Here is a 13007-nt window from a genome sequence, read left to right as displayed (position 1 = left end):
GTTACCTCTCGCATGCAAAGCGAGCGCTCCACCATTTGAGCTAATCCCCCTGCATGCAATACCCACTCTCCACATTACCAGACAGGGTGTAAGATGATTGGCTTAGGGGTATATTGCATGAATTTGTGCAGCTGTTCCTGAAAAGGTTCTCAGAGTTAGTTTTTGACACTGGGAAAAGAGCAATATTTGGAGGATGCGGGCATCGATCCTGCTACCTCTCGCATGCTAAGCGAGCGCTCTACCACCTGAGCTAATCCCCCTGCCTATAAGGCTGGATATCATGGATCGTCAGGCTGGAAGGACAAATAGCGCTTGGCGTCATCAGCATAGCAGTGGTATGAGAAGCCATGAGACTCAATCACCTGTCCCAGAGATGTATTGTAGATAGAAAAGAGCAGTCGACCCAGAACTGATCTCTGTGGGATGCCATGTGGCCATTATTACCAGACAGGGTGGAAGATCCATTTCTTTTAAATGTTTGCCTGAGCTGGCCTTATATTTGGTAAAGAGAAAATAGTGTCTTGTTTAGGACTCGGAACTTTAAGTTAAGGGTCTGTATGTTTACTTGGACTCATCTTTCTCCACTTAAATGCCAAGACGTGAGACTTACTTACATACCCCAATATGATGGTTGAAGTGAACATTAGCTGCTGGCCCACATCTGCATGATTTTATGCATTGCAGGGCTGCCACATGATTGCCTGGCTGGATAAATGCATGCAGCTGTACCTTAAGAGGTTTTCAGGGATAGTTTTTGACACTGAGAACAGAGCAGTATTTGGAGGGTGCAGGCGTCCATCCCGCATGCAAAGCAAGACTTACTTACGTACCCCAATATGATGGTTGAAGTGAACATTAGCTGCTGGCCAACATCTGCATGATTTTATGCATTGCAGGGCTGCCACATGATTGCCTGGCTAGATAAATGCATGAATGAATGTGTGCAGCTGTACCTTAAGAGGTTCTCAAGGATAGTTTTTGACACTGAGAACATAACAGTTTTTGGAGGATCCCACTACCTCTCACATGCAGAGAATCCCCACAACATTAGCTGCAGCTGCTGGCCCACATCTGCATGATTTTATGCATTGCAGGACTGCCACATGATTGCCTGGCAAGATAAATGCATGAATGTGTGCAGCTGTACCTTAAAAGGTTCTCAAGGAAAGTTTTTGACAATGAGAACAGAGCAGTTTTTGGAGGATCCCACTACCTGCCACATGCAAAGCAAGCGATCTACCATCTGAGCTGATCCCCCTGCCTTCAAGATTGGACATCATGGATATCCCCCTACAGGCAATGGAGAATCTCCACATTACCAGACAGTGTGAGACTATTGGCTTAGTTGGGTAATGCATGAATTTGTGCAGCTGTTCCTGAAAAGGTTCTCTGAGTTAGTTTTTAACACTGGGAAAAGAACAATATTTGGAGGGTTCAGGCATCCATCCCGTTACCTCTCGCATGCAAAGCGAGCGCTCTACCATTTGAGCTAATCCCCCTGCATGCAATACCCACTCTCCACATTACCAGACAGGGTGTAAGATGATTGGCTTAGGGGTATATTGCATGAATTTGTGCAGCTGTTCCTGAAAAGGTTCTCACAGTTAGTTTTTGACACTGGGAAAAGAGCAATATTTGGAGGATGCGGGCATCGATCCCGCTACCTCTCGCATGCTAAGCGAGCTCTCTACCACCTGAGCTAATCCCGCTGCCTATAAGGCTGGATATCATGGATCGTCAGGCTGGAAGGACAAATAGCGCTTGGCGTCATCAGCATAGCAGTGGTATGAGAAGCCATGAGTCTCAATCACCTGTCCCAGAGATGTATTGTAGATAGAAAAGAGCAGTCGACCCAGAACTGATCTCTGTGGGATGCCATGTGGCCATTATTACCAGACAGGGTGGAAGATCCATTTCTTTTAAATGTTTGCCTGAGCTGGCCTTATATTTGGTAAAGAGAAAATACCCACTACCTCTCACATGCAGAGAATCCCCACAACATTAGTTGCAGCTGCTGGCCCACATCTGCATGATTTTATGCATTGCAGGACTGCCACATGATTGCCTGGCAAGATAAATGCATGAATGTGTGCAGCTTTACCTTAAAAGGTTCTCAAGGATAGCTTTTGACAATGAGAAGAGAGCAGTTTTTGGAGGATGCGGGAGAATCCCACTACCTCTCGCATGCTAAGCAAGCACTCTACCATCTGAGCTAATCCCCCTACAGGCGATGGAGAATCTCCACATTACCAGACAGTGTGAGACTATTGGCTTAGTTGGGTAATGCATGAATTTGTGCAGCTGTTCCTGAAAAGGTTCTCTGAGTTAGTTTTTAACACTGGGAAAAGAACAATATTTGGAGGGTTCAGGCATCCATCCCGTTACCTCTCGCATGCAAAGCAAGACTTACTTACATACCCCAATATGATGGTTAAAGTGAACATTAGCTGCAGCCCCACATCTGCATGATTTTATGCATTGCAGGGCTGCCACATGATTGCCTGGCTAGATAAATGCATGAATGAATGTGTGCAGCTGTACCTTAAGAGGTTCTCAAGGATAGTTTTTGACACTGAGAACATAACCGTTTTTGGAGGATCCCACTACCTCTCACATGCAGAGAATCCCCACAACATTAGCTGCAGCTGCTGGCCCACATCTGCATGATTTTATGCATTGCAGGACTGCCACATGATTGCCTGGCAAGATAAATGCATGAATGTGTGCAGCTGTACCTTAAAAGGTTCTCAAGGAAAGTTTTTGACAATGAGAACAGAGCAGTTTTTGGAGGATCCCACTACCTCTCACATGCAAAGCAAGCGATCTACCATCTGAGCTGATCCCCCTGCCTTCAAGATTGGACATCATGGATATCCCCCTACAGGCAATGGAGAACCTCCACATTACCAGACAGTGTGAGATGATTGGCTTATTTGGGTAATGCATGAATTTGTTCCTGAAAAGGTTCTCAGAGTTAATTTTTAACACTGGGGAAAGAGCACTATTTGGAGGATGCAGGCATCGATCCCGCTACCTCTCGCATGCAAAGCGAGCGCTCTACCATTTGAGCTAATCCCCCTGCATGCAATACCCACTCTCCACATTACCAGACAGGGTGTAAGATGATTGGCTTAGGGGTATATTGCATGAATTTGTGCAGCTGTTCCTGAAAAGGTTCTCAGAGTTAGTTTTTGACACTGGGAAAAGAGCAATATTTGGAGGATGCGGGCATCGATCCCGCTACCTCTCGCATGCTAAGCGAGCGCTCTACCATCTGAGCTAATCCCCCTGCCTATAAGGCTGGATATCATGGATCGTCAGGCTGGAAGGACAAATAGCGCTTGGCGTCATCAGCATAGCAGTGGTATGAGAAGCCATGAGACTCAATCACCTGTCCCAGAGATGTATTGTAGATAGAAAAGAGCAGTCGACCCAGAACTGATCTCTGTGGGATGCCATGTGGCCATTATTACCAGACAGGGTGGAAGATCCATTTCTTTTAAATGTTTGCCTGAGATGGCCTTATATTTGGTAAAGAGAAAATAGTGTCTTGTTTAGGACTCGGAACTTTAAGTTAAGGGTCTGTATGTTTACTTGGACTCATCTTTCTCCACTTAAATGCCAAGACGTGAGACTTACTTACATACCCCAATATGATGGTTGAAGTGAACATTAGCTGCTGGCCCACATCTGCATGATTTTATGCATTGCAGGGCTGCCACATGATTGCCTGGCTGGATAAATGCATGCAGCTGTACCTTAAGAGGTTTTCAGGGATAGTTTTTGACACTGAGAACAGAGCAGTATTTGGAGGGTGCAGGCGTCCATCCCGCATGCAAAGCAAGACTTACTTACGTACCCCAATATGATGGTTGAAGTGAACATTAGCTGCAGCTGCTGGCCAACATCTGCATGATTTTATGCATTGCAGGGCTGCCACATGATTGCCTGGCTAGATAAATGCATGAATGTGTGCAGCTGTACCTTAAGAGGTTCTCAAGGATAGTTTTTGACACTGAGAACATAGCAGTTTTTGGAGGATCCCACTACCTCTCACATGCAGAGAATCCCCACAACATTAGCTGCAGCTGCTGGCCAACATCTGCATGATTTTATGCATTGCAGGGCTGCCACATGATTGCCTGGCTAGATAAATGCATGAATGTGTGCAGCTGTACCTTAAGAGGTTCTCAAGGATAGTTTTTGATACTGAGAACATAGCAGTTTTTGGAGGATCCCACTACCTCTCACATGCAGAGAATCCCCACAACATTAGCTGCAGCTGCTGGCCCACATCTGCATGATTTTATGCATTGCAGGACTGCCACATGATTGCCTGGCAAGATAAATGCATGAATGTGTGCAGCTGTACCTTAAAAGGCTCTCAAGGATAGTTTTTGACAATGAGAACAGAGCAGTTTTTGGAGGATCCCACTACCTTTCACATGCAAAGCAAGCGCTCTACCATCTGAGCTGATCCCCCTGCCTTCAAGATTGGATATCATGGATATCCCCCTACAGGCAATGGAGAATCTCCACATTACCAGACAGTGTGAGACTATTGGCTTAGTTGGGTAATGCATGAATTTGTGCCGCTGTTCCTGAAAAGGTTCTCAGAGTTAGTTTTTAACACTGGGGAAAGAGCAGTATTTGGAGGATGCAGGCATCGATCCCGCTACCTCTCGCATGCAAAGCAAGACTTACTTACATACCCCAATATGATGGCTAAAGTGAACATTAGCTGCAGCCCCACATCTGCATGATTTTATGCATTGCAGGGCTGCCACATGATTGCCTGGCTAGATAAATGCATGACTGTGTGCAGCTGTACCTTAAGAGGTTCTCAAGGATAGTTTTTGACACTGAGAACATAACCGTTTTTGGAGGATCCCACTACCTCTCACATGCAGAGAATCCCCACAACATTAGCTGCAGCTGCTGGCCCACATCTGCATGATTTTATGCATTGCAGGACTGCCACATGATTGCCTGGCAAGATAAATGCATGAATGTGTGCAGCTGTACCTTAAAAGGTTCTCAAGGAAAGTTTTTGACAATGAGAACAGAGCAGTTTTTGGAGGATCCCACTACCTCTCACATGCAAAGCAAGCGATCTACCATCTGAGCTGATCCCCCTGCCTTCAAGATTGGACATCATGGATATCCCCCTACAGGCAATGGAGAACCTCCACATTACCAGACAGTGTGAGATGATTGGCTTAGTTGGGTAATGCATGAATTTGTGCAGCAGTTCCTGAAAAGGTTCTCAGAGTTAATTTTTAACACTGGGGAAAGAGCACTATTTGGAGGATGCAGGCATCGATCCCGCTACCTCTCGCATGCAACGCGAGCGCTCTACCATTTGAGCTAATCCCCCTGCATGCAATACCCACTCTCCACATTACCAGACAGGGTGTAAGATGATTGGCTTAGGGGTATATTGCATGAATTTGTGCAGCTGTTCCTGAAAAGGTTCTCAGAGTTAGTTTTTGACACTGGGTAAAGAGCAATATTTGGAGGATGCGGGCATCGATCCCGCTACCTCTCGCATGCTAAGCGAGCGCTCTACCATCTGAGCTAATCCCCCTGCCTATAAGGCTGGATATCATGGATCGTCAGGCTGGAAGGACAAATAGCGCTTGGCGTCATCAGCATAGCAGTGGTATGAGAAGCCATGAGACTCAATCACCTGTCCCAGAGATGTATTGTAGATAGAAAAGAGCAGTCGACCCAGAACTGATCTCTGTGGGATGCCATGTGGCCATTATTACCAGACAGGGTGGAAGATCCATTTCTTTTAAATGTTTGCCTGAGCTGGCCTTATATTTGGTAAAGAGAAAATAGTGTCTTGTTTAGGACTCGGAACTTTAAGTTAAGGGTCTGTATGTTTACTTGGACTCATCTTTCTCCACTTAAATGCCAAGACGTGAGACTTACTTACATACCCCAATATGATGGTTGAAGTGAACATTAGCTGCTGGCCCACATCTGCATGATTTTATGCATTGCAGGGCTGCCACATGATTGCCTGGCTGGATAAATGCATGCAGCTGTACCTTAAGAGGTTTTCAGGGATAGTTTTTGACACTGAGAACAGAGCAGTATTTGGAGGGTGCAGGCGTCCATCCCGCATGCAAAGCAAGACTTACTTACGTACCCCAATATGATGGTTGAAGTGAACATTAGCTGCAGCTGCTGGCCAACATCTGCATGATTTTATGCATTGCAGGGCTGCCACATGATTGCCTGGCTAGATAAATGCATGAATGAATGTGTGCAGCTGTACCTTAAGAGGTTCTCAAGGATAGTTTTTGACACTGAGAACATAACAGTTTTTGGAGGATCCCACTACCTCTCACATGCAGAGAATCCCCACAACATTAGCTGCAGCTGCTGGCCCACATCTGCATGATTTTATGCATTGCAGGACTGCCACATGATTGCCTGGCAAGATAAATGCATGAATGTGTGCAGCTGTACCTTAAAAGGTTCTCAAGGAAAGTTTTTGACAATGAGAACAGAGCAGTTTTTGGAGGATCCCACTACCTCCCACATGCAAAGCAAGCGATCTACCATCTGAGCTGATCCCCCTGCCTTCAAGATTGGACATCATGGATATCCCCCTACAGGCAATGGAGAATCTCCACATTACCAGACAGTGTGAGACTATTGGCTTAGTTGGGTAATGCATGAATTTGTGCAGCTGTTCCTGAAAAGGTTCTCTGAGTTAGTTTTTAACACTGGGAAAAGAACAATATTTGGAGGGTTCAGGCATCCATCCCGTTACCTCTCGCATGCAAAGCGAGCGCTCTACCATTTGAGCTAATCCCCCTGCATGCAATAGCCACTCTCCACATTACCAGACAGGGTGTAAGATGATTGGCTTAGGGGTATATTGCATGAATTTGTGCAGCTGTTCCTGAAAAGGTTCTCAGAGTTAGTTTTTGACACTGGGAAAAGAGCAATATTTGGAGGATGCGGGCATCGATCCCGCTACCTCTCGCATGCTAAGCGAGCGCTCTACCACCTGAGCTAATCCCCCTGCCTATAAGGCTGGATATCATGGATCGTCAGGCTGGAAGGACAAATAGCGCTTGGCGTCATCAGCATAGCAGTGGTATGAGAAGCCATGAGACTCAATCACCTGTCCCAGAGATGTATTGTAGATAGAAAAGAGCAGTCGACCCAGAACTGATCTCTGTGGGATGCCATGTGGCCATTATTACCAGACAGGGTGGAAGATCCATTTCTTTTAAATGTTTGCCTGAGCTGGCCTTATATTTGGTAAAGAGAAAATACCCACTACCTCTCACATGCAGAGAATCCCCACAACATTAGTTGCAGCTGCTGGCCCACATCTGCATGATTTTATGCATTGCAGGACTGCCACATGATTGCCTGGCAAGATAAATGCATGAATGTGTGCAGCTTTACCTTAAAAGGTTCTCAAGGATAGCTTTTGACAATGAGAAGAGAGCAGTTTTTGGAGGATGCGGGAGAATCCCACTACCTCTCGCATGCTAAGCAAGCACTCTACCATCTGAGCTAATCCCCCTACAGGCGATGGAGAATCTCCACATTACCAGACAGTGTGAGACTATTGGCTTAGTTGGGTAATGCATGAATTTGTGCAGCTGTTCCTGAAAAGGTTCTCTGAGTTAGTTTTTAACACTGGGAAAAGAACAATATTTGGAGGGTTCAGGCATCCATCCCGTTACCTCTCGCATGCAAAGCAAGACTTACTTACATACCCCAATATGATGGTTAAAGTGAACATTAGCTGCAGCCCCACATCTGCATGATTTTATGCATTGCAGGGCTGCCACATGATTGCCTGGCTAGATAAATGCATGAATGAATGTGTGCAGCTGTACCTTAAGAGGTTCTCAAGGATAGTTTTTGACACTGAGAACATAACCGTTTTTGGAGGATCCCACTACCTCTCACATGCAGAGAATCCCCACAACATTAGCTGCAGCTGCTGGCCCACATCTGCATGATTTTATGCATTGCAGGACTGCCACATGATTGCCTGGCAAGATAAATGCATGAATGTGTGCAGCTGTACCTTAAAAGGTTCTCAAGGAAAGTTTTTGACAATGAGAACAGAGCAGTTTTTGGAGGATCCCACTACCTCTCACATGCAAAGCAAGCGATCTACCATCTGAGCTGATCCCCCTGCCTTCAAGATTGGACATCATGGATATCCCCCTACAGGCAATGGAGAACCTCCACATTACCAGACAGTGTGAGATGATTGGCTTAGTTGGGTAATGCATGAATTTGTGCAGCTGTTCCTGAAAAGGTTCTCAGAGTTAATTTTTAACACTGGGGAAAGAGCACTATTTGGAGGATGCAGGCATCGATCCCGCTACCTCTCGCATGCAAAGCGAGCGCTCTACCATTTGAGCTAATCCCCCTGCATGCAATACCCACTCTCCACATTACCAGACAGGGTGTAAGATGATTGGCTTAGGGGTATACTACAAGAATTTGTGCAGCTGTTCCTGAAAAGGTTCTCAGAGTTAGTTTTTGACACTGGGAAAAGAGCAATATTTGGAGGAGGCGGGCATCGATCCCGCTACCTCTCGCATGCTAAGCGAGCGCTCTACCACCTGAGCTAATCCCCCTGCCTATAAGGTTGGATATCATGGATCGTCAGGCTGGAAGGACAAATAGCGCTTGGCGTCATCAGCATAGCAGTGGTATGAGAAGCCATGAGACTCAATCACCTGTCCCAGAGATGTATTGTAGATAGAAAAGAGCAGTCGACCCAGAACTGATCTCTGTGGGATGCCATGTGGCCATTATTACCAGACAGGGTGGAAGATCCATTTCTTTTAAATGTTTGCCTGAGCTGGCCTTATATTTGGTAAAGAGAAAATACCCACTACCTCTCACATGCAGAGAATCCCCACAACATTAGTTGCAGCTGCTGGCCCACATCTGCATGATTTTATGCATTGCAGGACTGCCACATGATTGCCTGGCAAGATAAATGCATGAATGTGTGCAGCTTTACCTTAAAAGGTTCTCAAGGATAGCTTTTGACAATGAGAAGAGAGCAGTTTTTGGAGGATGCGGGAGAATCCCACTACCTCTCCCATGCTAAGCAAGCACTCTACCATCTGAGCTAATCCCCCTACAGGCGATGGAGAATCTCCACATTACCAGACAGTGTGAGATGATTGGCTTAGTTGGATAATGCATGAATTTGTGCCGCTGTTCCTGAAAAGGTTCTCAGAGTTAGTTTTTAACACTGGGGAAAGAGCAGTATTTGGAGGATGCAGGCATCGATCCCGCTACCTCTCGCATGCAAAGCAAGACTTACTTACATACCCCAATATGTTGGTTAAAGTCAACATTAGCTGCTGCAGCCCCATATCTGCATGATTTTATGCATTGCAGGGCTGCCACATGATTGCCTGGCTAGATAAATGCATGAATGTGTGCAGCTGTACCTTAAGAGGTTCTCAAGGATAGTTTTTGACACTGAGAACATAACCGTTTTAGGAGGATACAGGAGGAACCCACTACCTCTCCCATGCACACTGGAGAATCTCCACATTACCAGACAGTGTGAGATGATTGGCTTAGTTGGGTAATGCATGAATTTGTGCAGCTGTTCCTGAAAAGGTTCTCAGAGTTAGTTTTTGACACTGGGAAAAGAGCAATATTTGGAGGATGCGGGCATCGATACCGCTACCTCTCGCATGCTAAGCGAGCGCTCTACCACCTGAGCTAATCCCCCTGCCTTTATGGCTGGATATCATGGATCGTCAGGCTGGAAGGACAAATAGCGCTTGGCGTCATCAGCATAGCAGTGGTATGAGAAGCCATGAGACTCAATCACCTGTCCCAGAGATGTATTGTAGATAGAAAAGAGCAGTCGACCCAGAACTGATCTCTGTGGGATGCCATGTGGCCATTATTACCAGACAGGGTGGAAGATCCATTTCTTTTAAATGTTTGCCTGAGCTGGCCTTATATTTGGTAAAGAGAAAATAGTGTCTTGTTTAGGACTCGGAACTTTAAGTTAAGGGTCTGTATGTTTACTTGGACTCATCTTTCTCCACTTAAATGCCAAGACGTGAGACTTACTTACATACCCCAATATGATGGTTGAAGTGAACATTAGCTGCTGGCCCACATCTGCATGATTTTATGCATTGCAGGGCTGCCACATGATTGCCTGGCTGGATAAATGCATGCAGCTGTACCTTAAGAGGTTTTCAGGGATAGTTTTTGACACTGAGAACAGAGCAGTATTTGGAGGGTGCAGGCGTCCATCCCGCATGCAAAGCAAGACTTACTTACGTACCCCAATATGATGGTTGAAGTGAACATTAGCTGCAGCTGCTGGCCAACATCTGCATGATTTTATGCATTGCAGGGCTGCCACATGATTGCCTGGCTAGATAAATGCATGAATGTGTGCAGCTGTACCTTAAGAGGTTCTCAAGGATAGTTTTTGACACTGAGAACATAGCAGTTTTTGGAGGATCCCACTACCTCTCACATGCAGAGAATCCCCACAACATTAGCTGCAGCTGCTGGCCAACATCTGCATGATTTTATGCATTGCAGGGCTGCCACATGATTGCCTGGCTAGATAAATGCATGAATGTGTGCAGCTGTACCTTAAGAGGTTCTCAAGGATAGTTTTTGATACTGAGAACATAGCAGTTTTTGGAGGATCCCACTACCTCTCACATGCAGAGAATCCCCACAACATTAGCTGCAGCTGCTGGCCCACATCTGCATGATTTTATGCATTGCAGGACTGCCACATGATTGCCTGGCAAGATAAATGCATGAATGTGTGCAGCTGTACCTTAAAAGGCTCTCAAGGATAGTTTTTGACAATGAGAACAGAGCAGTTTTTGGAGGATCCCACTACCTTTCACATGCAAAGCAAGCGCTCTACCATCTGAGCTGATCCCCCTGCCTTCAAGATTGGACATCATGGATATCCCCCTACAGGCAATGGAGAACCTCCACATTACCAGACAGTGTGAGATGATTGGCTTAGTTGGGTAATGCATGAATTTGTGCAGCTGTTCCTGAAAAGGTTCTCAGAGTTAATTTTTAACACTGGGGAAAGAGCACTATTTGGAGGATGCAGGCATCGATCCCGCTACCTCTCGCATGCAAAGCGAGCGCTCTACCATTTGAGCTAATCCCCCTGCATGCATTACCCACTCTCCACATTACCAGACAGGGTGTAAGATGATTGGCTTAGGGGTATATTGCATGAATTTGTGCAGCTGTTCCTGAAAAGGTTCTCAGAGTTAGTTTTTGACACTGGGAAAAGAGCAATATTTGGAGGATGCGGGCATCGATCCCGCTACCTCTCGCATGCTAAGCGAGCGCTCTACCACCTGAGCTAATCCCCCTGCCTATAAGGCTGGATATCATGGATCGTCAGGCTGGAAGGACAAATAGCGCTTGGCGTCATCAGCATAGCAGTGGTATGAGAAGCCATGAGACTCAATCACCTGTCCCAGAGATGTATTGTAGATAGAAAAGAGCAGTCGACCCAGAACTGATCTCTGTGGGATGCCATGTGGCCATTATTACCAGACAGGGTGGAAGATCCATTTCTTTTAAATGTTTGCCTGAGCTGGCCTTATATTTGGTAAAGAGAAAATACCCACTACCTCTCACATGCAGAGAATCCCCACAACATTAGTTGCAGCTGCTGGCCCACATCTGCATGATTTTATGCATTGCAGGACTGCCACATGATTGCCTGGCAAGATAAATGCATGAATGTGTGCAGCTTTACCTTAAAAGGTTCTCAAGGATAGCTTTTGACAATGAGAAGAGAGCAGTTTTTGGAGGATGCGGGAGAATCCCACTACCTCTCGCATGCTAAGCAAGCACTCTACCATCTGAGCTAATCCCCCTACAGGCGATGGAGAATCTCCACATTACCAGACAGTGTGAGACTATTGGCTTAGTTGGGTAATGCATGAATTTGTGCAGCTGTTCCTGAAAAGGTTCTCTGAGTTAGTTTTTAACACTGGGAAAAGAACAATATTTGGAGGGTTCAGGCATCCATCCCGTTACCTCTCGCATGCAAAGCAAGACTTACTTACATACCCCAATATGATGGTTAAAGTGAACATTAGCTGCAGCCCCACATCTGCATGATTTTATGCATTGCAGGGCTGCCACATGATTGCCTGGCTAGATAAATGCATGAATGAATGTGTGCAGCTGTACCTTAAGAGGTTCTCAAGGATAGTTTTTGACACTGAGAACATAACCGTTTTTGGAGGATCCCACTACCTCTCACATGCAGAGAATCCCCACAACATTAGCTGCAGCTGCTGGCCCACATCTGCATGATTTTATGCATTGCAGGACTGCCACATGATTGCCTGGCAAGATAAATGCATGAATGTGTGCAGCTGTACCTTAAAAGGTTCTCAAGGAAAGTTTTTGACAATGAGAACAGAGCAGTTTTTGGAGGATCCCACTACCTCTCACATGCAAAGCAAGCGATCTACCATCTGAGCTGATCCCCCTGCCTTCAAGATTGGACATCATGGATATCCCCCTACAGGCAATGGAGAACCTCCACATTACCAGACAGTGTGAGATGATTGGCTTAGTTGGGTAATGCATGAATTTGTGCAGCTGTTCCTGAAAAGGTTCTCAGAGTTAATTTTTAACACTGGGGAAAGAGCACTATTTGGAGGATGCAGGCATCGATCCCGCTACCTCTCGCATGCAAAGCGAGCACTCTACCATTTGAGCTAATCCCCCTGCATGCAATACCCACTCTCCACATTACCAGACAGGGTGTAAGATGATTGGCTTAGGGGTACATTGCATGAATTTGTGCAGCTGTTCCTGAAAAGGTTCTCAGAGTTAGTTTTTGACACTGGGAAAAGAGCAATATTTGGAGGATGCGGGCATCGATCCCGCTACCTCTCGCATGCTAAGCGAGCGCTCTACCATCTGAGCTAATCCCCCTGCCTATAAGGCTGGATATCATG

The 13007-nt window shown here is 45.9% G+C and overlaps 5 non-coding genes across 5 annotated transcripts; all 5 read right to left on the bottom strand.

Moving 5' to 3' along the window:
* Positions 1-3216: 3216 nt before the first annotated feature.
* Positions 3217-3289, bottom strand: trnaa-agc (transfer RNA alanine (anticodon AGC)). Its single transcript has one exon. It is a non-coding gene; the product is annotated as a tRNA-Ala (tRNA).
* Positions 3290-5514: 2225 nt separating this feature from the next.
* Positions 5515-5587, bottom strand: trnaa-agc (transfer RNA alanine (anticodon AGC)). Its single transcript has one exon. It is a non-coding gene; the product is annotated as a tRNA-Ala (tRNA).
* Positions 5588-6969: 1382 nt separating this feature from the next.
* trnaa-agc (transfer RNA alanine (anticodon AGC)) lies at positions 6970-7042 on the bottom strand. Its single transcript has one exon. It is a non-coding gene; the product is annotated as a tRNA-Ala (tRNA).
* A 4281-nt stretch (positions 7043-11323) lies between these two features.
* On the bottom strand, positions 11324-11396 carry trnaa-agc (transfer RNA alanine (anticodon AGC)). The gene has a single exon. It is a non-coding gene; the product is annotated as a tRNA-Ala (tRNA).
* Positions 11397-12911: 1515 nt separating this feature from the next.
* trnaa-agc (transfer RNA alanine (anticodon AGC)) lies at positions 12912-12984 on the bottom strand. Its single transcript has one exon. It is a non-coding gene; the product is annotated as a tRNA-Ala (tRNA).
* Between the last annotated feature and the right edge of the window lie 23 nt (positions 12985-13007).

This window comes from Ictalurus furcatus, chromosome 14 (assembly GCF_023375685.1).
Source record: "Ictalurus furcatus strain D&B chromosome 14, Billie_1.0, whole genome shotgun sequence".
Lineage (NCBI taxonomy): Eukaryota > Metazoa > Chordata > Actinopteri > Siluriformes > Ictaluridae > Ictalurus > Ictalurus furcatus.
The sequence above is the reverse complement of the archived record's forward strand: the minus strand, read 5'-3'. Positions and strand labels throughout refer to the sequence as shown.